Source organism: Macrobrachium nipponense, chromosome 24 (assembly GCF_015104395.2).
Source record: "Macrobrachium nipponense isolate FS-2020 chromosome 24, ASM1510439v2, whole genome shotgun sequence".
NCBI lineage: Eukaryota > Metazoa > Arthropoda > Malacostraca > Decapoda > Palaemonidae > Macrobrachium > Macrobrachium nipponense.
The window spans coordinates 66,580,146-66,605,665 of NC_061091.1; the positions used below are offsets into that span (position 1 = coordinate 66,580,146).

General features: G+C 39.7%; 3 pseudogenes; all 3 read left to right on the forward strand.

Annotated features, from left to right (window-relative positions):
* Positions 1-263: 263 nt before the first annotated feature.
* LOC135205719 (serine/arginine repetitive matrix protein 2-like) lies at positions 264-3,736 on the forward strand (annotated as a pseudogene).
* Positions 3,737-6,138: 2,402 nt separating this feature from the next.
* Positions 6,139-20,185, forward strand: LOC135205578 (nuclear pore complex protein DDB_G0274915-like; annotated as a pseudogene).
* A 3,707-nt stretch (positions 20,186-23,892) lies between these two features.
* LOC135205579 (mucin-1-like) overlaps positions 23,893-25,520 on the forward strand; it is a 3,113-nt pseudogene continuing 1,485 nt past the window's right edge.

Here is a 25,520-nt window from a genome sequence, read left to right on the forward strand (position 1 = left end):
GATAAAGATCAAAGGAATGAATCGCACTCAGCAATGTCACTCCAAAACAACAATTAAATAGAAAAAGCAAAGACGGACGAGACACAACGGAATATGAAGCACAGGATCTGGTTCTCCCAAGAGCGATCACAGGCTCACCTGTTTACAGGCCACGACAGGCCACGAATTCAGATCTGGCAATAGGAGCACCCCGCCCCACTCACTACTCTCGTTCCATTCTCACGTCCTCCTCTGGGTCTACAAGGGCCGTCTCAGTTCAAATTGCAAAGGCAGATCACTCACTCGTGGGACATCGGCGTCGCCTGAAGGAAACCCACCCTCCCAGCGATCTCCACAATGGCCTCCTGGATTAGCTTGGTAATAGCACTCAGTGATGTGTTGGAATCTACAGAATTAATCTCTCTCTCTCTCTCTCTCTCTCTCTCTCTCTCTCTCTCTCTTATGACCACATTCACGAAGGAAAAAAGGGCATATCTAAGCTGCTTTTATTGCTCTAGAAGATTTTTTTCGTGGCAAAACCCAATATACATAAACTAACTACCTTCGCCTTCTTAGCCCAGCTGACTATTGTTTTGTATCTGTGGTAATCATAAATCCGTTTTCCTATTAATTTTTCTTTACACAGTGACAGGAACTCGCAGACATGACGTTGGATTCTCACATCAAGATGATGTGAAAGCTTATGGGTATGATGACATTAATTTGCAATTAGTACAGTGGTATTTATCTTTCCACTGGCAGACACACTTTCCTCCGCAAGTCTCCTAAAAAGTGACAAAGTCTTTCAACTCTACTTATTTTGTATCAGTGCTCCTTTAACGTGTTATTTCAGGGAATGTTTTGTCACTCATATCCAAGTCATTTGATAAGTAATGGCGTCAGGTCTTCTTCGTCAACCTCCCTAACTGGGTATTCAATCCTTTTCTCTTCAGACCCGTCCACTTCTCATAAAAGTCCATTACTGACTTGCTCGATCTCCCACAGTCTTCCCTCTTTTCACTGATGATCTAATTCAAATCCCTTCTTGTCCGGACCTTCCACATGCAGATGTTGTACTCTTTAAAATGTCCCTCCTCAGCATGTTTAAAAGACACAATCTCATTCCTGCTTCTCATGAATTATCGTCACTGTAACTCTGGATATCATGTCTAAATATGCAGTAAAGTTTGGTTCTTTTCGGGTCATCCAAGACCAATTTCTCAATTATACACGGAGAGACTGTAAGACCCAACGGTTCCAGATAATTGAAATTAGTATGTCTTTCTTAACATTAACCTAATTAGACAAGTAAATTTCATTTCAAATGAGCTAATTTTTATCTATTTAAATATGAATTTCAAACACAAAGATTCATTTGTGCAGCCATACCAATTTCGGTCACTTAACACAAGAAATAATTTCGGCAAAAACAAATTTTTGCACTGATGTTAAAAATTAATTCACAGCAATGGATTTAATATCTGGTGAGTGGTCTCTTTAACAGATTTTAAACCTGCTCTTTATTACTAGGGGAAATCTTAAAGATAGTACAGAAGACCCAAATTTCTATTTATACAACGAATTTTTATTATTTCCAGGTTGTGTTGTCTGTCTTCACAGTTAGCACTCTAAGTTTGCCTGGACCTGATGGGGCCTACAACATACCTCAAGTAGGAACTGGAAGGCGTTCCCAGTATTTTGTCCTTCACAGAGATGGTACTTATAAATATGGCCATGATACTGGTGAAGGAGCCTTCGAGAGTGCAAAGTCTACAAGGGTTGGACAGCAAAATGGAAGGTTTGGCTATGTTGACCCTGATGGCAATTCCGTGAATCTTCAATACACAGCTGGTGAGGCTGGTTTTGTCCCATCAGGATCTCACCTCCCACAACCACATCCTGACTTCCATAAGGCCCATGCTGCTGCAAGGGCTCGTCCACCTTTCGTTGATCCCCTGGCCAACCCAAATGCTGATGCTTCTTATGGTTTCCAGTTTGCTGGAGAGGGACAAACAAGATCAGAGCAAAGTGATGCCACTGGAAATGTCCGAGGATCTTACTCCTACACAGACGATGATGGAATCACAAGAACCTACTCTTACACTGCAGGTCGTGGCACTGGCTTCGTTGTAGAAGGTAACGACCTTCCACTCTCGCCTCCAACTCCTGAATCTTCTCCATCTACTCCAGCAGCTACACGACAATCTTCTTCAGGTGCCAGATTCCCCTCAGGTAGCAGACCAACAGGATCATTAGGATCTCCCTCATCCTTCTCTCCTCCTCCTCCTCTGGTTACAGGCCACCTGCTGCAGGTTCTGCGCCATCTTCCTCTTCTGCTGTTGCAGTTAAGAGTGCAAGTGGAACCTTTTCCTCTCACAAAGTGGGGCTCTTCTTCACAAAGTTCAGCTAATGATGATGGCTCTTACTCTTTCTCCTTCAATGCAGCTGACCATTCTCGTTCAGAATCTGCTGATGCTGACCTTAATGTACAGGGACAGTTTTCTTTTGTTGCTGATGATGGTGTCAGGAGGAGGGTTGACTATCAAGCAGGAGCTAACAGAGGATTCACTGCATCTGGAGATCATCTCCCAACTGCCCCAACTTCAAACACACCTGCCTCCTCCCAGTCCTCTGCCTCCCGTCCATCAACTTACCGAGCCCCATCAGCTTCTCCTCAGGGTTCTGCCAGCACCACTTCTCTAGCCAACGTCCATCTCCTCTCGCTGCTCCTCAAACCTACTCTTCTGGTGCTCGTCCCTCCTCTTCCCCATCTCGTCCACCTTTCGAAGAAGCTAATACCCGCAGTGAACTCAGACCAGACGGAAGTTACGCTTTTGCATATGAAACGTCCAGCCACTCAAGGAAAGAAGCAGGTGACACCAACAACAATGTTGATGGAGATTTTGCCTTTGTTGCTGATGATGGTCAACGACGACAGATCCAATATCAAGCTGGTTCTGACACTGGATTCATTGCTGAGGGATCCCACATTCCTGTAGGTCCTATTGTCCCTGGAGCACCTTCTGGTCAGCCTACAGGTAGGATTACTCCTGTAAAAGAAGTTCCATTCATTGACCCGTTAGCTAATTCCAATGCTGATGCTTCCTATAACTTTGCCTTTGACTCTGAACAGTATTCAAGATCAGAGACGGCAGATGCTGATGGAAATGTTAGGGGAACCTACACTGTCGTAGATGATGATGGAACCAGACGCACCGTTCGCTTCCGTGCTGGAGAAGGTATTGGTTTCGAACCTCAAGAGGTGTCTTCCTCAAGGAGACCTCCCCCATCTCGAAAATCTCCCTCCTCTTCCTCCCCATCTCACAGAGGAACAGTTGGCTCACCATCTTCCCCTGCAGGAGCATTTACTGCTTCATCATCATCTCAAGTTGGAACGTTCTCTTCATCGTCACCTAATGGTTCAACACGACCATCTTCCCCCTCACAGTATTCTGCTCCTTCTTCACAAAGACACAGCCCGGAAAACTTCAAACTCACTCAGTACGACGCCTCAAAGAACCCCAATAAATTTGGATACGTCTTAACTTTCAACTGATAAAGTACTCGGGTGGACCTTTCTTACAAACAATTGTGGGAGTGTGATGTTAATAAACGGGATGAACCTTGATTAGTCTTAGTTAATAATATTTTTATTATGAAACTAATGTATTATATTTTCTCACTATCACAGTACCTGCATTACCATGACAAGCAAAGCTTTGGCACATGTAAATAAAAACAATAAAAAGTGAGCAGAGTAAAACCCATCTTTATTCAACCTTCATTTTACCTACCATTGCTGGCCATTTGACTTAAATATAGATGAATATAATAAGAAACGAATTAATATAAAATAATATCAAGACACACAACAATAGTGATAAATTCATCTCACAGAAAGGACACCACTGCAGTTCGAACTGAATTTATCATAATTTTTAGATTTCCCTGTTTCCTTTCTTGCTAATTCTGTGTATATTCAGACTAATTCATCTTAACTTGGATTAATATCAACAAAATATTCCATATTTTTTCAACATTTCTTTCCTAAAACAAATACAAACAGCCACAACCCCGGTGAATCTAACAAACAGATCGTCAACTCATTGCTGGCTGCCTAAAGATTTCATGCGATCTTTTTTGGTGTAGAAAACACACTATGATTTTGGTTGATGCTTACTGCGAACCGCCTACAATGTTTAAATATAACAGGTACCTATCTCTCTCTCTCTCTCTCTCTCTCTCTCTCTCTCTCTCTCTCTCTCTCTCTCTCTCTCTCTCTCTCTCTCATCAGCCTTGTTTATAGAATGTGAATTGCACACACAATGAGAGCAATCAGTTCACCAACAATCATTAGAATCTGATTGTTATGTGTTATATATGTTTCCGGCTAAAAATGTATTTTAAATGTAATTAGTGCTCAGACCTTCAACAAGCTTGTTATGTAGTTGAGCAGTTACAGTGTTTACGGAAGCTCACCTTTGTATATCTTTTGTGTATATGTTTAGTCGTAAATAAACCACTATATAGGAAACGTCTCTAAGTATCCTATCTAACATTTGGTAGCAGAGGCGTACGATCTGAATATTATACCTTGGATTTACCATTTTAACGGAGTTTCTGTGGATTTATACAACGTAACATCATTATGAGGATGGAGTAGACTTTCCCCTTCACTGCTGGGGGTGTGGGGGATTTCCAGGTCTATTGTGGGCAAATGCTTTTACTTTCGGCATGTTCCTGGCGTCAAGTTTTCGTAGCATGAAGCTTGATACCTCGAAGTCGAGCTGCTTGGATGTTTGCTGCTGGAGGAAAAGGAAGTATTGGACGCCTTGAAGAGTAAGCCGATAGTATCATGGTCTTTTTCGTTTGGATGAATTCGTAATCTCTCACCTGCCAAAGCTTGGGACTGTGCACTGATACTGGAAACACATCGTGAAGTAATGCTTAAAGTGGAAGAAACTTACTGAAGTAATGCTTTCATGTAGAAACACACGATGATTGTAATGTCAGTCTTTGCTTGGATGTGATAGCTGAGGGCAACAGTGGAGAAAATCTGAAGTATTTCCGAAACGGTATTACCGGCGAATAACGTAAACTTAGAAGCTGTTCGTCTTCCCTGTAGTCAGTCCTTATGTATAATAATTGATCTAATTTTGCCCAGTTTGGCCTGGAATGATCCTAGCCCGTCCGGTGTGGTTTTTGCATAAAGAAGTATGTTTTCATTTGACCACTTCTGGATATAAAAGTGATGGTGATCTTTCTGATGATATTAGTAAGCTTGAAAAAATTTGGAATAATAACAAGATTTACAGGAGAATTTGATTTCTTAAAATGTAAGACTTGCAATGGTCCCCTGTTTTGGTCATATAGGTTACAGATGATGACTGTGTAAGAAAGACAAGAGCTAAGAAATTCAAGGATGAGGAAGCAAAGATTTTGATGGATCACTTCAGAAATATGACCTGTTTCAAGCTCAAGATGCTCACAATGGATACTAGAATATCTCAAACTTACTGTGATGCGTGTGATGTGAATATCGAACCAGACTGGATTACATTATGCATATGGAGTCAACTCACAAGACAAAGGTTGGTGATTCTCGAGTCAATGGCTCAGTGGAAAATGTTGGCTATGGGTCCGATTTGACAAATAGTTGACACAAACACAGAGATTTTGTCAAAGCTTTTAGATAGCACTTCGAAAACAAAATCTTTTCCAGATACAACGACTCAGATTACAAAAGCCAAACTACCACCGATTTGGGTTGGACAAACTTTTGATAATTAATTAATTGAAAGCTTGAAGAAGAATGAGAGAGTTAAGGAATATGTGATTACAGTCTTAATAGATCGTACAGTTAACAGTTCTTTGAAGACCGTTCACAATGTCTTAGAGGTTCTGGCAGAGAAATATGCAAAAACTAAGGCTGAAAAGTGTAATGACATTATACAGAAAGTTCTTGCCTTTTCAACTGACAAATCAGAGAGTTGCGAGAAAATTCCTAGATAAGTTCGAAAGTTTGATGGCTGAAATATCTAGGAAAAAAATAAATACTTGTCTTATTTATGTAATGAGTTTGTTAATGATAAAGGCAGCTTATGAAGGAGGACAAATAACAACGGATGAAAAGACCCGCCCTCAAAGAAGTGATTGAAGATGGGTTGGAAAGGAAACCCTGTTGATGAAGAAAATGTTGTTCATAAATTGAAGATGGAATTTAGAAAGCTAAAAATAGAAAACAATAGAGATTCGATGGCTGTTAAATCTTTTGACAGCTCTTCTACGTTTTACACGGATAATAGAAGTCGTTACCAGAATTGGAAGGAGCTTAAAGAATCGCCAAACTTCTACACGTATAGGAGGTCCACTTCGAATCCTGGATATTGGAGAACAGAATCCGGTAACTATAGAAGAGGACCTTCCAGAACGCAATCTAGATCGTCCTCAAGAACGCCTTTGAGATCATATTCAAAAACGCGTAATAATCCTGCAGGAAGGTTCGATAGATCACCTAACTTTAGATCGCAATCAGATAAGAAAGTTGATGAAGATTAAAAATCTTGAACAATGCTGTGAGAAGCTTATGAAAGAAATGAATGAATTAAAAGAATTGATAAAGAATGCAAATAATGTCAGATTTGTGTCCGAAGAAAACAAGGAGATATTGATTGTCTACTATGGAAGTGCACTTCACAAAAGAAAGTTGAAGAAGTGGAAGCTATGATTGTTGACACTGGGTGTCCAAAAACACTCTTAGGAAGGGAATGGTTAAATAGATATCTCTTTCAAATAACATAAACGAAGGAGGATTTGCAATGTAAGTCTTGTTCTCAGGATTTTAGATTTGGAGATGGACCGGTTATTCACAGTACAGAAATAATTAGTCTTCCAGTTTCATGGAAAGAAAAAGATACTGAAGATGGTTTTGTGAAAATGTTGGTGAATGCATATGTGATTAACGCCAAGCAATATACCTTTTTTGTTTGGGAAAACACCCTAAGGAATGGAACGTGGATATAATGCATAATGGTTATGGTCATTAATTTACATAAGTCAAGAAAATTTCAATTATACGACACTGATGGAGGACATCAAGCTTTACAATTATATAAATGTGGCACGTGGACAACGGACGAAAACAGCTTTTCTTTATAAAAAAGGAAAAAGAAGTACAAGTTATAGTAAAGTCAAGAAAATCCATGAGGTAACCAACCATAAAGGAGAAGAACAGTTTAATTTGGGCGTATAGAAATGCTAATTTACTGAATGATGAGATCAGGAAAATTATAAAAAGAGTTGTAATGAACTGTAAAGTTTGTCAAAAAATTAAAAGATCTTTGGGAAGGCCGAAAGTAGCAATCCCAAAAGTAACTGATTTTAATCAGATTGTTACATTTGATTTGAAACAGAATGGAAGTAAATACATACTTTGGATGGTCTGCTCGTTCACAAGGTTTCTTTCATGGTGTAGTAATTTCAACAAGCGAATGGAAACTATAGTTGATGCTTTGAATAATGGCTGGAATTGGCGGTTTGGTTTTCCTTCAGTTGGCTTTTGGCTGATAATGGAACCGATTTAGAATGGGGGAGGGGTTAAATGAATATGCTAGTAAGTTTGGCTTTTACTGTAAAATTTGTGGTCCACCTACTCTCCTTGGGGAGTAATGGATTAAATGAGAGAAACCATCATTCAGCCGATGTTACAGGGTGACAGATGTTAGACGCAGACAAAAGGATAGACTTGAAAAATGGCAGTAAATAGGCAGCATGGACACACAATACAAATGTGAATATTCTTGGATACGAACCTATGATATTGGTGCCTGGGAAATCAGTTTATTTTTCCAGGAATTCAATTGGAAATCTAGCCACGAAAGTTTTTATTCGATAGTGAAGCAGTGTCAAAAATTATGGAAAGGCACCATGAGATAACTAAAAATTTAGGGAAGAAGAATATGGAAGTAAGTTGATTATGGCTTCCAAATGAGAAAAAAGTAGCTTTAATGACATAAAATACGATGAAGGGGATCTTGTATTTTTATCAGGAGAAAAATAATAAAAGCTGGTCCTGGTCCTGCTAAAAAGTATTTTGTCATAGGAATAGAGAATGTTTTTCATTGGGCAAATGGTGATTTGAAAAAAGGGTTGCTGATTGTGCAAAGTACAGCCTTACAGAGTATAGCTCGTGAAGATGACAATAACGAGGGGCTAAATAACAAAGTCTCTGACACTAGTCAGGGAGAAAATATGAAAAAGAAGAAAATTCCCTTATTTGAAGAAAAAGACGAAGTAAAAGATGATTTAAGAAGAAACACGAGATCTCAGTCTAGAAAGGTTGAATTTTAGAAGAGCAGAAGATGAGGACAAAATGTATAAGGAATTAGTAACTATGCGGAAGAGAAGAAGGAATATAATAACGGAACATTGATTTTGGTTGACAAAAGGTGATGCTATAGGTGCATATGATGAAGTCAGAAAAGGCTGAATGTTTTTGACTTTGATAATACGGTATATGTGGTGGAACTTCCAGTTGAGTATCATAAGTTGCCTGAAGTGCTTATAGCTAAGAAAATGAATATAAAAATCTTACTGAGTACAATACTTTTTGAAGAAGTGAAAGATGATGGACAACGAGAATCAGCAGTAGGTGGGTTAATTACAAAGAAAGAAAAACATGATGGTCAAAAAAGTGATTATAAAGCAGACTGGTTTTGCCATAGCTTCCAAGAAGAATGTAAACCTCAAGCTGATTTCTCCCACAGCTATGAAAGAAAGTGTTTAAAATATTTTGGCCGTGCAGCAAATGAAAATTTGATGCTTCATCCATTGATATTAGGGCTGCCTTCTTACAATCAAGAGCCTGGATCGAGACGTCTTTATTGAACCTCCGAAAGACTTGAAAAAGAAAGGTGTACTTTGGAAATTGAAGAAGCCTTTGTACGGACTTGACGATGCCAGCAGGAAGTTTTTGGCTTAGATAAAGGATATTTTTAAAAGAACGAGGATGAAGAATGTGAGTGGGCGATGAGCATTTTAACTATCAGTATGAGAAAATAATCTTATAGGAATGGGCCATTACCCATGTCGATGATTTTAGCATCGCAGGAACAAGAAAAGAATTTTGTTAATATCATAGAAAAGGTTAAGAGTGTTTTAACAGTCAAAGGTTGAGAAGAATGTATTTAGATTTACTGGTATAGATATACACCAAATCAGAAAACGCGATTGTGATATCGATGGAGGATTATGCAAATAGTATTGAGGATATACAAGATATACGTAAGCCAATTCTGATGATCCTGTTTGACAAAACAAGAAATGAAAGTCTATCGAAAGTATGCTGGGAAAATAGGCTGGCTGGCTGCGACACTAGACCAAGATTTATCGATAACACTGCTCTACTAATATCAATTGAAAGGAATAACGATGCGAAGATAAGAGACTTAAGCGAGTAAATCATGTTGTTAGGAGAGTTCATAGCAAACCAAATAAAGTCATGTTTTCAAGAATTGGTAATAAAGACGATCTCGTTGTATTTGGTCTGGGAGACGCTTCGTATCGGACCTGATAACAAAAGCATTGGAGGAAAATCTTGTTTTATTGGGATCAAAGGAAAAACGGTACAAATGGCGGTACCTATCTTTTGGAAATCAAGTTAATACAAAAGTGTGTCACTCTGCAAAGGCGCTGAAACTAGGAATTTGTCTTAAACTGGTTGATGATTCCGTATTCTTCGCTAAACAACTTAGGCAGTTACTCTTTGGAAAAACTCTTAAAGACTCAGTATCTCTTCCACTGTCAGATTGTGCACTGACTCTAGGCCTTTGTTGGAATCGATAGTAGTACAAAACAGGTGGAGGAGCGTTTACTTCGAAATACCATTACAAAATTTGAAGAAAAGTTGAAGATAATTCTGTGGACTCCTACACCTTGCTCGACACGAAAGATCTGATAGCAGCTATTTGACAAAGGAAATGTAAAGATAACATAGAATTTCATAATATTTTTTCTCAGAAATAAATTTTTCATGCTAAAAATAAAAAAAAATATGTGTCTGTGTTGATGGCGATAATTCACATAGAAATAAGTGTAAATGAAAGTATTTACTAATATTTTACTCATGTGATGTAAATTTTATATTAACTCATGTATGAATCCATTGCCTTTATAGTTTTTGACAGCGTGTGTTATTTATATAGTATTTTGGTTTCTCATGATTATTTGTTTATTTAATTTTTTTTTTTCAAAATTTAAAACAAACAGAGAAGGGCGGAAAATGTTATATATGTTTTCCCGGCTAAAAATTGTATTTAAATTGTAATTAGTGCTCAGACCTTCAACAAGCTTGTTTATGTAGTTGAGCAGTACAGTGTTTACGAAGCTCACCTTTGTATATCTTTTGTGTATATGTTTAGTCGTAAATAACCATATATAGAAAACGTCTCTTAAAGTATCCTATCTAACATTATGTCATTCAAACACCAAAGAGGAAATTCGCAAGCTAAAATCGAGGGAATATCAAGGCACACGGTAACACAGCATCTCTTGGAAAATTTGCCAATACCCAGAAGTTTTTATCCTCTCTCGTGCTCTCTCCTTTAAGGTAAAAATATAAAAGAGTATAACATATATTAATTGTATATATAAATAATAAAAATATAATGCAACGAGGAAAATAAACCTTTCCCAAAGTCAACTCGCCTTTCCAAGCTTAGAAAGGAGTCCAGTAAAACACTGTTATTTCTTGGAGAGAATTAACCATAAACTTGATTTGCTTTATTCTTCACAAAAGAAGTACAGTAACTTTTAATAACACTGCTGACTGACGTCACTGTTGCCACAAAGTAAAAAGAAATCAATCGTACTGAGATTTCAAAAATAATAGAAACTGAAAGAAGGTCAAAATCTCAAAAATAAAAAATTAACTAAAAGGCGTCAAAAAATTTCAAAAAAATACAAACTAAAGTCAAAATTTAAAAATAATAGAAAAATAAAGGTCCAAATTTCAAAAATATACAAACTAAAAGTCAGAGTGAAATCAAACCGAAAGAAAAATACAAAAGTGCAAATAGAAGAAAAGAAAAGGAAAACCCACACAAACAGTAAAAGAAAAAAAAATTAATAATTCAAAACTGGATGACCAAATATGAAAAAATTCGCACGCAGAGATGTCCTCCCAGGTACTACCTATCAGCCTCCGCAGTTTCACTGTAGCAGGATCACAAGCAAAGCAAAGCAAAGCAAGCTCTCCACAGCTACTTCAATCGCACCGGCTGACAAATTTTCCCACAGCCACACTTTCTCCTTTACGTTACTTTTTACACACAGGACAATTGGCTTACCGAAATACGGAACACAAAAACCCAAACACATGTACTCACCTCAGACCCAAGAGATAACTCGGGCCAGGCGCTGTGCTGCCGCGCGACATAGGCAAGGCTCGTCAAGACACAACCACCGCTGAGAATCACAACACAACCAACCAACCGACAACTATAACCATACAACAACCTAACAACCAGACAAATCACTCCACAGACGAACACCAACAGCTCGAAACAACACGACAACCTTACAAAAACTGAAACCCAGTACGACAAACCACCAATACCAACACTGTCCCTAACTGTAAACGCACAGACATCAAAATGCACAACCAGGACAACTAACCTCTCCAACTTCACCACATCGAGATAGACACACGCACAACTTTACAATATCGAAACCAATAAATCACACGATCTCTCAACTGACCATCAGTGGATAAGACCGCTGCCAAACCAACTCTATGACTGACTATCACAACTCTCCGTAACAGACTCTCGCCACTGACTTCTTTGGTAATTGCCATAACAGACAATACCCACACGCTTATGCCCGCCATCAAACCACTCCCATTTATCCCTCCACCAGTTTTGCTCTCTCTCTCTCTCTCTCAATGACGCCGATATTTACAAAAAAAAAACCTACAAATATACATTCAATATACAACCATAAAGACCTCATTATAAAGACAGAAACAAGATAATTATTATGATATTTCTTCCAGCTCCTGAGATAGAGCTAAAAATGCCCCTGGCGTCATAAGCAACATCCTGCCACTGGACCCTACCTAAGATCAACCCCCCTCCCCCCCATCCACACCACGATCCTCGGAGGGCCACCGATTCCTCAGACCCCCAAGACCGGAGAATCCAGCTAACAAATGCCTCACTGCAAACGGATCCAAGAGATCTTCTCTAAAAGGCTGCTGGAATAGAACATATATACACACGTTAGGTCAAAGAAGAAGTGTTGGGACCTATGAGGCCATTCGAAGCTGAAACAGAAGCTTACAGAAAAAGATCTCAAAGGCGTAACAGGAGGCAAACCTCACAGTTCCTCTATGACGCAATTCTTCAATGAGGTTGGAAGGTAAGATGGAATAAAAAGAATATGAACGGAAGCACAGTAAAGGCAATGGAAGGGGCTGCATGTAAGGGCCTATGGGACGCTGCAGGGAACCTTAAGTAATGCCTGCAGTGCACCGCGTGAGGTGCACTGACGGCACTACCTCCCCACGAAGGCAACAAGACTGGTGGTTATTTTCATCATATTTTTATGGATTAAGGTAGAGAGTCCTCTGCGTAATCGGCCTCATACGACCCACTCCCATCTCCTGGGAATATTTCCATACTTCTAAAGAGATATAAAGGATGTCATTTCTTCTATTTCGTTCGAACTTATCAGGTTCCAACGGTCTTGGCTCCTGCCTCGCACTGAAGCTGTAATTTGGGGGGAAAAGTTTAAAACAAAATTGGACTTCTCCTTGGAAGTAGTTCAGCTGATGCCTGTTTTTGCTATACTCTCAGCCTCTCCACACCCTCATATCAAACGGTTGAATGTTGAAAACACCAAGTGCTTGCAGAACAGTTCTGCCGTCACAGGGAAAGAGTGAAATCCCCTTTAACATTAGCTTCTATTTCTTCAATAGCTGTTCAAATAACCACACGACTCCGACGTCTAAACTGAGGATTCCTGAGGATCACGCCTTCAATAAAAACACGTTGCTGTCAACTCCAAATTCGAGGCCAGCATCAGATTTAGAGCTTCGGCGAAGATGAGACAGAACCACGATGTTCCTCAGCACAAGACGAAAAATTAAATGTGAGTCAGACTCCGTTACGTTACCTTTAAAACCTTCAGAGTATTTGCAAGAATCTACTCATGGCAAATTCCACGAGAGTTATTGATGTCTTGTTGATATCTCCGAAGGAAGTACTTCATTTCCATTAAGTTTCATCAGCAACTGTTGCATCGTGAATCCCTAAAGATGGGAGGGAAATGAAAAAGTACAAAGGGGAAAAGAAAAAATGAAAATGCACACAAAAAAAACTAAAAGAAGAACTCGGGCAAACAGAAGACTCAAGATAAAATTACGACAGGAATGACTAAAGAAGGAAAGTCCACATAGGCAGAGATGTCCTCCCAGTACTACGTACAGACCAGCCTCCGCAATTTCATGACTGTAGTGATGTACAGACGGCCAACGAAGAATTGGCGTAGTTTCTTAGTTCATTGTTCGTTATGGAAATATTGCCATATGCAGATGCCAGATTATTTACTTAACAATAAATAACATTTCCTTTCAAAGGTGCTATACTTGAATAAATTACTTATTAGAATAGAGTAGACTTATTCAACGTATTAAAGATAATTATTTTGCAAAGTAAGGAAAATATATACCGATGGGTCCACGATTTCTAATTTTATTCTCAACTCTAGCTTTGTGACACCATACCAAAGATTTTGAAGTTGACTTTGCTGCCGCTCGAGTCTTGACTCAACGTATCGTACTGCACTGGGGTGTTGTCATTTTGTCTCCTACTGCCGATAAATAATACATCAAGGCGTTAACATTCTTTGAAAACGATGTTTAATTAAACTAATTTTGTCCTTTGATCAATAAAATAATTTGCATAACACATTTTAGTGGGCCTAAATTGGACTTTCTGATTTTCCCACATGATTAGCCTAGGTCTATACTCCTCTCGGATACGTAACATTAATGAATATTTAAATCGACAATATATATATATATTATTGATCTGCTTTATTTGACTATTCCGTTATTCTTGTTTTATTAGCCATGTTCGCCTTTCTTCTTATCCTTTTCATAATTGCTTTACATAATTAACTCAGACCTAGCTATTCAAAGTCAAAAGCATCATAAAAAAAAAATCAACCGAATATAATTCAGTCTTATTTTTTATCGAATTACTTGCATATCATCCTGTTTCATTTTGGACACGTTGGAAAGCTGTGGGAGTCAAAACTGACGAATACTTTAAGAAAGGCTTACTTTCCGTAAAGCTTTTCTTAGGTTGATCTTTCTGTAGTTATTCATTTCTTCTAAATAGAAATTAATTTCACATGTATACCTAGACCTACTACCATAAGCATATATAAGTAGCTAAAAGGATAAGAAATATGAAAGGTGACGTTCTCGTTTAAGCCTATTTCATATTTTTTTTTTTTTCAAGAAAAACCTACTGCTTTAATAAAGGGTTTGCTCTTTGACGGCTACAGGGTGTACACGAGTGTATGCACTATTTTTGTGGAATGAAAGATAAAGTTTCTTTGAACAGAGAATATTTTATAAACATGAATTTTAAGGTGTACGTTGTCGGTGCGGCAATTTTAAAATAACCGTTAGTTATCATTAGTGATGCTTTCACGAGATGGAGTTCGTAGTGAGAACTGAGAAGTCGGATCTAGTCGCCCGAGATGTAGAAGAGAGCGAGGTGGCGTATAGGAGTGATGGAAGGATTATGCCGATGTTTTTAATAAAGTATCTCCCAATAAAATGGTATTCTTTAGGTTTTGAAGAAAAAATGCATGCATCATTGAAACCGTTTCCCTCCCTATCCGTGGTATTCATTGGGCACCGATAAAAACAAAACGAAAAGAGTAAGCCTAACTGAATCTCTCATCATCAAAGATAAGTTTGCTTATTCGTTAGACTTATTCATTAGACAACTATCAAAGATTTCAAGTGTAGATTTAAAAATCTCTTCCTCTCCATCTAAAGTATTCATCAGACACCAGTCATAAGCGTAGAGCTAATTATGATTCCTGGGTTCAGCAATGTCGTGACGAGGCACTAGAATTCGAAGTTCACAAATGAATGTTTGCTCAGCAAACATTTACACTACTGTATTGTCTTGTTCTCTTGTGGGGCTTCGAGGTGTTCCACCTCTAGGCCCATGTTCTAAATTTTGCCGTTCTTTAAACAATTTGATTCATCTATGTATGGTTCTCTCCGGTTTATTCGGCTTTCTTGATATCTCTCCAACAGGAACTTGCACCGAATGCAATGCAATAATTCTCTCGCTCATCGAGGGATGTTTCTTAGACCGATAAATGACATATTGACATTAGATTCCCGGGCACATAACATCAAAAGCAATAGAGTGAGGTCGCCTGGTTCAAACTGTTAGGATATCGTTTTTTTTTTTTTTAATTTGAGAATATTTTGTGAGATTCCAATGTTTTCTGTAAATTTAACAAATGGAATAGTTCAACTACCTTGAATTTTAATATTGAAATGATAATTTAAGGACTATGTTTATGCGATACTACAAGCGATAGGTGTCTCCTATCTATTTGGTAATGTATATCTATGGTTTTGTGATATGACGTTTTTTTATCACTTCGTTTCGTTCATGTCAATTTTGCTATATGGAAAACAGTTTTACACAATAACATAACATAATGTTCTAAAAATATCAGTGCCGGTTTTTAACGTCATTACATATGATTTGTTCCATTTTTGAAAAGAAAAATCGATAAATAAGGCATGAATCGTGCGTCAGGCAGGTGAACGAAATATGAAACTCTGCCAATAGTTTTTTGGCCGACAGTACCTACTGTACACTTATCTCTTCCTGCAACTTCATGACCTCAGAGATGACGATCAGCTGATCGGACAATGATGAGGCTCAGCTTAAAATCTTTCTGACTGAAACAAAGGGACGTCTCCAGTCCAACAATACTATTTGGCTGTTGTGGGTTTTCATCCTCCATTCTCAGACTCATTGAGTTGAGAGAGAGAGAGAGAGAGAGAGAGAGAGAGAGAGAGAGAGAGAGAGAGAGAGAGGTATCAAGGCTGAGGGAATTAATCATTGGTAATGATAAATATCGCTTATAAAAAATATCAGTGAATATATATCAATGCTTCATGAAAAGAAAATAACCCCAACTTATTCACAATAAAATCAAAGCATTTTACCTTAAATGGAACATCAGACACATCGCTGAAACATCCGGCTCTTTAAACAGAACACAAAAATAAATAAATAAAAATAAAAAAAGAAGACTATGCTTTTTCCTACGCTATAGCATTGATTATACCAGAGAACATAATGCAACGTTATCTGTTTGATTACAAAAGCCAGCAAACAGAATCGTAACATCTCGACATGTCACGAGATGAAAGACAATCGGCAAATCTCTCCCCAACCCTCAATTCAAACTCTTACTTTCAGACTGCAACACTTTGATGCTCGACCCAAACACCGGAAATCTTCTATTCCATTTCTCAAAAATGGAAGACAATCATTCCAGTTCTGAATGATTCAACTCTCCTTGTGGCCTCTAAGATCTGAAATGTTTCGCTTTCAACACGGAGAAAGGGAACACTTCCATTCCTGGATCCACGTCTGGACTTGCCGTCGTCAAGTTCGGGGCCGGCCTCTCTCACCAGAAGACGCCTCGGTAAGATCTTTGGGAAATGGCATAATTGATTTAGGGGCAAACCTCGGACGAAACCACTACAATTGTTTGTTCGAAATTCTACGCAAATGAGGCTAAACGAGGATACTCCTGTGCTAATGATAACCAGGATCGTTATGATGAACATCGAGGGAAAGAATCTCACACAGGAAATGTAATTCAAAACTTCAAAAGAAAAAAAGAAAAAAAAAAAAAAGCAAAGACGGACGAGAGGACAACGGAATAAGAGCACAGGATCTGGTTCCCTCAAGGGCGATCAGGCACAACTGTTTGTACCATTGCCACGACATGCCACGAATTCAGATCTGGCAATGAGGGCACAGCCTGATGCCCTGGTTTTTGTCCTTCTCCCTACCCGCCCCCCCACCCCCACCCCGACCACTCCCCTACTCTCGTTCCATCTCACGGCCTCCTCTGGGTATAAAAGGGCCTCAGCTCTTGCAAAGGCAGATCACTCACTCGTGGGACATCGGCGTCGCCTGAAGGAAACCCACCCTCCCAGCGATCTCCACAATGGCCTCCTGGATTAGCTTGGTAATGGCACTCAGTGATGTGTTGGAATCTACAGAATCCATCTCTCTCTCTCTCTCTCTCTCTCTCTCTCTCTCTCTCTCTCTCTCTCTCTCTCGTTCCTACGTCCACATACACGAAGGAAATAATGGCATTTCTAAGTCGCTTCTATCGCCCTACAGGACTTTGTTCCCCAACATTTAGTGGAAAAGGCGAAAATATACACTAACTTCCTTTTGCTTCTTTGGATCGCTTTCTATTTCTTCATATTTATGGTAATCATGGAACTCTTTACCTATTGCTTTTTCTTAAGACATTCCTGCACTCATTCATACACAAGCTCCCATTTACAGGCAGAAGGATAAGCACGAACATTCATCCAGTGGACAGCAACTCGTGCATTTGAGAGTCGACTTGAATCCAAGGAATCATATCATTGGGCTGATTCCTTTGTCTCTCTATGCAACTCGATCCTACATTATAATATTAGTGACTCTGATTCGAAAGACGGAATTTATACATACACAACCATAATCACACAGGATTTTTCAAACCCTTCCTCTTTCCATGAAGGTGAAAGCAAATCTTTACACTCATATCAAAATTCAAAGCATATAACTGATGTCATTATGATAATAACTTTCCATTTATCTACTCTAATAACTTTCGAACATTCTCTTTCTGTTAAAAGATAACCTTACATAGAGCACAGAATGGCCAATTTTCCAAATATTAATATGAAAAATTTATGGATTTTCAGGTTGTGTTGTCTGTCTTCACAGTTAGCACTCTAAGTTTTGCCTGGACCAGATGGAGCCTACAACATACCTCAAGTAGGACCGGAAGGCGTTCCCACCCAGTATTTTGTCCTTCACAGAGAATGGTACTTATAAATATGGCCATGATACTGGTGAAGGAGCCTTCGAGAGTGCAAAGTCTACAAGGGTTGGACACCAAGATGGAAGGTTTGGCTATGTTGACCCTGATGGCAATTCCGTGAATCTTCAATACACAGCTGGTGAGGCTGGTTTTGTCCCATCAGGATCTCACCTCCCACAACCACATCCTGACTTCCATAAGGCCCATGCTGCTGCAAGGGCTCGTCCACCTTTCGTTGATCCCCTGGCCAACCCAAATGCTGATGCTTCTTATGGTTTCCAGTTTGCTGGAGAGGGACAAACAAGATCAGAGCAAAGTGATGCCACTGGAAATGTCCGAGGATCTTACTCCTACACAGACGATGATGGAATCACAAGAACCTACTCTTACACTGCAGGTCGTGGCACTGGCTTCGTTGTAGAAGGTAACGACCTTCCACTCTCGCCTCCAACTCCTGAATCTTCTCCATCTACTCCAGCAGCTACACGACAATCTTCTTCAGGTACCAGATTCCCCTCAAGTAGCAGAGCAACAGGATCATTAGGATCCTTCTCCTCCTCCTCCTCCTCTGGTTACAGGTCACCTGCTGCAGGTTCTGCGGCATCTTCCTCTTCTGCTGTTGCTGTTAGAGTGCAATGGAACCTTTTCCTCTTCACAAAGTGGGGCCTCTTCTTCACAAGTTCAGCTAATGATGATGGCTCTTACTCTTTCTCCTTCAATGCAGCTGACCATTCTCGTTCAGATCTGCTGATGCTGACCTTAATGTACAGGGACAGTTTTCTTTGTTGCTGATGATGGTGTCAGGAGGAGGGTTGACTATCAAGCAGGAGCTAACAGAGATTCACTGCATCTGGTGATCATCTCCCAACTGCCCCAACTTCACACACACCTGCCTCCTCCCAGTCCTCTGCCTCCCGTCCATCAACTTACCGAGCCCCATCAGCTTCACCTCAGGGTTCTGCAGCACCACATTCTCTACCCTACGTCCATCTTCTCTCGCTGCTCCTCAACCTACTCTTCTGGTGCTCGTCCCTCCTCTTCCTCATCTCGTTCAGCTATCGAAGAAGCTAATACCCTCAGTGAACTCAGACCAGATGGAAGTTATGCTTTTGCTTATGAAACGTCCAGCCACTCAAGGAAAGAAGCAGGTGACACCAACAACAATGTTGATGGAGATTTTGCCTTTGTTGCTGATGATGGTCAACGACGACAGATCCAATATCAAGCTGGTTCTGACACTGGATTCATTGCTGAGGGATCCCACATTCCTGTAGGTCCTATTGTCCCTGGAGCACCTTCTGGTCAGCCTACAGGTAGGATTACTCCTGTAAAAGAAGTCCCTTTCATTGACCCGTTAGCTAATTCCAATGCTGATGCTTCCTATAACTTTGCCTTTGACTCTGAACAGTATTCAAGATCAGAGACGGCAGATGCTGATGGAAATGTTAGGGGAACCTACACTGTCGTAGATGATGACGGAACCAGACGCACCGTTCGCTTCCGTGCTGGAGAAGGTATTGGTTTCGAACCTCAAGAGTTGTCTTCTTCAAGGGGACCTCCCCCATCTCGAAAATCTCCCTCCTCCTCTTCCTCCCGTCACACAGAAGGAACAGTTGGCTCACCATCTTCCCCTGCAGGAGCATTTGCTGCTTCACCATCATCTCAAGTTGGAACGTTCTCTTCATCGTCACCTAGTGCCTCAACACGACCATCTTCCCCCTCACAGTATTCTGCTCCTTCTTCACAAAGACACAGTCCAGAAAACTTCAAACTCACTCAGTACGACGCCTCAAAGAACCCCAATAAATTTGGATACGTCTTAACTTTCAACTGATAAAGGACTCGGCCGCACCTTTCTTACAAACAATTGTGGGAGTGTGATGTTAATAAACGGGATGAACCTTAATTAGTCTTAGTTAATAATATTTTTATTATGAAACTAATGTATTATATTTTCTCACTATCACAGTACCTGCATTACCATGACAAGCAAAGCTTTGGCACATGTAAATAAAAACAATAAAAAGTGAGCAGAGTAAAACCCATCTTTATTCAACCTTCATTTTACCTACGATTTCTGGCCATTTGGCTTAAATATAGGTGAATATAATAAGAAACGAATTAATATAAAATAATATCAAGACACACAACAATAGTGATAAATTCATCTCGCATTTCTTTCCTAAAACAAATACAAACAGCCACAACCTTCCGGTGAATCTAACAAACAGATCGTCAACTCATTGCTGGCTGCCTAAAGATTTCATGCGATCTTTTTTGGTGTAGAAAACACACTATGATTTTGGTTGATGCTTACTGTGAACCGCCTACAATGTTTAAATATAACAGGTACCTCTCTCTCTCTCTCTCTCTCTCTCTCTCTCTCTCTCTCTCTCTCTCTCTCTCTCTCTCTCTCTCATCAGCCTTGTTCATAGAATGTGAATTGCACACACTGAGAGCAATCAGTTCACCAACAATCATTAGAACCTGATTGTTATGTCATTCAAACACCAAAGAGGAAATTCTAATCGACTGTGTTGAGCTAAAATCGAGGAAGATCAAGGCACACGGATAACAACAGCATCTCATGGAAAAATTTGCCAATACCCAGAAGTTTATCACTCTCTCGTGCTATCTCCTTTAAGGTAAAAATATAAAAGAGTATAATATATATTATTGTATATATAAATAAATAAACATATACTGCAACGAAGGAAAACCTTTCCCAAGTCAACTCGCCCTCCAAGCTTAGAAAAGGAGTCCAGTAAAACAACTGTTATTTCTTGGAGAGAATTTACCATAAACTTGATTTGCTTTATTCTTCACAAAAGAAGTACAGTAACTTTTAATAACACTGCTGACTGACGTCACTGTTACCACAAAGTTAAAAGAAATCAATCGTACTGAGATTTCAAAAATAATAGAAACTAAAAGAAGGTCAAAATCTCAAAAATAATATTAACTAAAAGGTCAAAATATCAAAAAAAAATACAAACTAAAAGGTCAAAATTTCAAAAATAATAGAAAATAAAAGGTCAAAATTTCAAAAATAATACAAACTAAAAGGTCAGAGTGAAATACAAACCGAAAGAAAAATACAAAAGTGCAAATAGAGAAGAAAAGGAAAACCCACACAAACAGGTAAAAGAAAATATAAATGACAACTGGAATGACCAAATATGAAAAATTCGCAACGCAGAGATGTCCTCCCAGTACTACCTATCAGCCTCCACAGTTTCACTGTAGCAGGATCACAAGCAAAGCAAAGCAAAGCAAAGCAAGCTCTCCACAGCTACTTCAATCGCACCGGCTGACAAATTTTCCCACAGCCACACTTTCTCCTTTACGTTACTTTTTACACACAGGACAATTGGCTTACCGAAATACAGAACACACAAAACCCAAACACATGTACTCACCTCAGACTCCAGAGACTCGGGGCCAGGCGCTGTGCTGCCCGCTGGACATAGGCTAGGCTCGTCAAGACACAACCACCGCCGAGAATCACAACACAAAACAACCAACCGACAACTATAACCATACAACAACCTAACACCCAGACAAATCACTCCACAGACGAACACCAACAGCTCGAAACAACACAACAACCTTAAAACAACTCGAACCCAGTACGACAAACCACCAACACCAACACTGTCCCTAACTGCCAACTCACAGACATCAAAATGCACAACCAGCACAACCAACCTCTCCAACTTCACCACATCGAGATAGACACACGCTCAACAACTTTACAATATCGAAACCAATAAATCACACGATCTCTCAACTGACCATCAATGGATAAGACCGCTGCCAAACCAACTCTATGACTGACTATCACAACTCTCCGTAACAGACTCTCGCCACTGACTTCTTTGGTAATTGCCATAACAGACAATACCCACACGCTTATGCCCGCCATCAAACCACTCCCATTTATCCCTCCACCAGTTTTGCTCTCTCTCTTTCTTTCTCTGCCTCTTTCACGCAACCCTCGAAGATGTTGTCAAATTTAAACCACCATCTTACTCCTCCATATCATGACCTCAGAGATGACGATCAGCTGATCAGACAATAATACAATTCCGCTTAGAATCTTTTTGATTGATACAACGGGACGTCTCCAGTCCAACAAGTATTGTGACCTTTCATACCCAACCATTAGGTCCACTAAGACTGGAGACGACAGACAAAAAGACAGATAGAGAGAGAGAGAGCAAAAATGGAACGTAACGCTTCATCAAAGCTTAAAAACCCAACTTATTCACAAGGAAATTAAAGCACTTCATATTAACATAAATGCAAAGATGTTGATAATCTAGAACCCCTTTTAATCAATGAAATACAGTCCATACCTTTCACTACGCTAAGGGACTGATGAAACCTAAGAAGATCAATTATTTGTTGCTTGGCCAGTTACTGAAATGACTCCAAACTGAATGAAAATGTTCAACGCCTCGTGAAAGTAGAAGAAATGAACGAATGTTACCCCAGTAACAAACTGGTTTCATAACAACAAATGTTTTACACACGATTAAATTCCACGACAAGGGACAAATATTCTTCATACATGATTCAGTTTCAGGCCAAAAGACAAATGTACTTCATATATGATTCAATTCCAGGCCAATGAATAAATGTTCGTTATACATGATTCAATTCCAGGAAAAAGAACAAACGTTCTTCATACATCATTCAACTCCAGGCCAATGAACAAATGTTCTTCAAACATAATTCAATTCCAGGCCTAAGACCAAATGTTCTTCATACATGATTCAATTCAAGGAGAAAGGACAAATGTTCTGAACACATGAATCAATTTCTATCCAAAGGACAAATGATCATCATATATGATTCAATTTCAAGATAAAGAAAAATGTTTTTCATACATGATTCAATTCCAGGAAAAGGAACAAACGTTCTTCATACATGATTCAATTCCAGGCCTAAGGACAAATGATCTTCATACATAATTCAATTCCAAGACAAAGCGCAAATGTTTTTCATATATAATTCAATTCCAGGCTAAAGGAAAAACGTACTGAATACATGATTCAATTCCAGACTAAAAGAAAAATGTCCATACAGGATTCAATTCCAGAACAAAGGACAAAACCCATAAATTCAAAGTCTTACAGACTGGAACCTTAAATGGTTTAATTCCAGTTCTGTAGAATGGAACAATGATTCCAATTCGAAAACGCCGCAACTATTTCACTGTGGCTCTAAGAAATGGAATGTTTCACTTTCAACTCTATAAATGGAACTCTTCAGTTCCAGACGACGCTTCCAGACTACACGACTATGCCCAATGGAGGTGGAACCTTCGTCAGAACTTCGGGAAATTCCAAAATTTATTTAGGTGCAAACACCAAAGGAAACCGCTTCAATCGTCTACAGGAAATTCAATACAAATCTGGTTGAATGATAATATTCCTGCGTCAATCACATCGAAGATCATTGTGATCAATGTCGAAGGAAAGAATCCCACTCAGCAAATGTAATTCAAAACTCCAAAAATCACATAAAAAGCAAAGACGGACGAGACACAACGGAATATGAAGCAAAGGATCTGGTTCTCTCAAGGGCGATCAGGCACAACTATTTACAGTCCACGAATGCACTGATTTCTGGCCTTCTCCCCCTACCAACCTCCCTCTGAACTTGCTCACCCCCACCCCGCCCACTCCCGCTGCTCTCGTTCCGTCTCACGGCCTCTCTGGGTATAAAAGGGCCTCAGCTCTTGCAAAGGCAGATCACTCACTCGTGGGACATCGGCGTCGCCTGAAGGAAACCCACCCTCCCAGCGATCTCCACGATGGCCTCCTGGATTAGCTTGGTAATAGCACTCAGTGATGTGTTGGAATCTACAGAATCAAACTCTCTCTCTCTTCTCTCTCTCTCTCTCTCTCTCTCTCTCTCATATGTCCACATTCACGAAGGAAAAAAGGGGCATTTCTGATTTTTCGTGGCAAAAGCATATATACATAAATTAGCTACCTTCGCCTTCTTGGCCAAGCTGACTATTGTTTTGTATCTGTGGTAATCATAAATCCTTTTTCCTATTAATCTTTCTTTGGACGTTTTCAACCTCAATTATACTTTCTTTACATTAATTAGACAAGTTAATTTCATTTCTAATTAATATTTTTATCTATTTGAATATGAATCACAAACGCAGAGTTTAATTTGTGCAGCCATGCCAATTTCAGTCACTTAACAAAAGAAATACTTTCTGCAAAAACAAGACAACAAATTTTTGCACTGATGTTAAAATTCACAGCATATGATATATACTGTGATGTCTCTTCTAACAGATTTAATACCTGCTATTTATTACTAAGGGTAATCTTAAAAGTTAGTACAGAAGACCCAAATTTCTATTTATAAAACGAATTTTTATTATTTGCAGGTTGTGTTGTCTGTCTTCACAGTTAGCACTCTAAGTTTGCCTGGACCTGATGGGGCCTACAACATACCTCAAGTAGGAACTGGAAGGCGTTCCCAGTATTTTGTCCTTCACAGAGATGGTACTTATAAATATGGCCATGATACTGGTGAAGGAGCCTTCGAGAGTGCAAAGTCTACAAGGGTTGGACAGCAAGATGGAAGGTTTGGCTATGTTGACCCTGATGGCAATTCCGTGAATCTTCAATACACAGCTGGTGAGGCTGGTTTTGTCCCATCAGGATCTCACCTCCCACAACCACATCCTGACTTCCATAAGGCCCATGCTGCTGCAAGGGCTCGTCCACCTTTCGTTGACCCTCTGGCCAACCCAAATGCTGATGCTTCTTATGGTTTCCAGTTTGCTGGAGAGGGACAAACAAGATCAGAGCAAAGTGATGCCACTGGAAATGTCCGAGGATCTTACTCCTACACAGACGATGATGGAATCACAAGAACCTACTCTTACACTGCAGGTCGTGGCACTGGCTTCGTTGTAGAAGGTAATGACCTTCCACTCTCGCCTCCAACTCCTGAATCTTCTGGCTCTACTCCAGCAGCTACACGACAATCTTCTTCAGGTACCAGATTCCCCTCAAGTAGCAGAGCAACAGGATCATTAGGATCCTTCTCCTCCTCCTCCTCCTCTGGTTACAGGTCACCTGCTGCAGGTTCTGCGGCATCTTCCTCTTCTGCTGTTGCAGTTAAGAGTGCAAGTGGAACCTTTTCCTCTTCACAAAGTGGGGCCTCTTCTTCACAAAGTTCAGCTAATGATGATGGCTCTTACTCTTTCTCAATGCAGCTGACCATTCTCGTTCAGAATCTGCTGATGCTGACCTAATGTACAGGGACAGTTTTCTTTTGTTGCTGATGATGGCGTCAGAAGGAGGGTTGACTATCAAGCAGGAGCTAACAGAGGATTCACT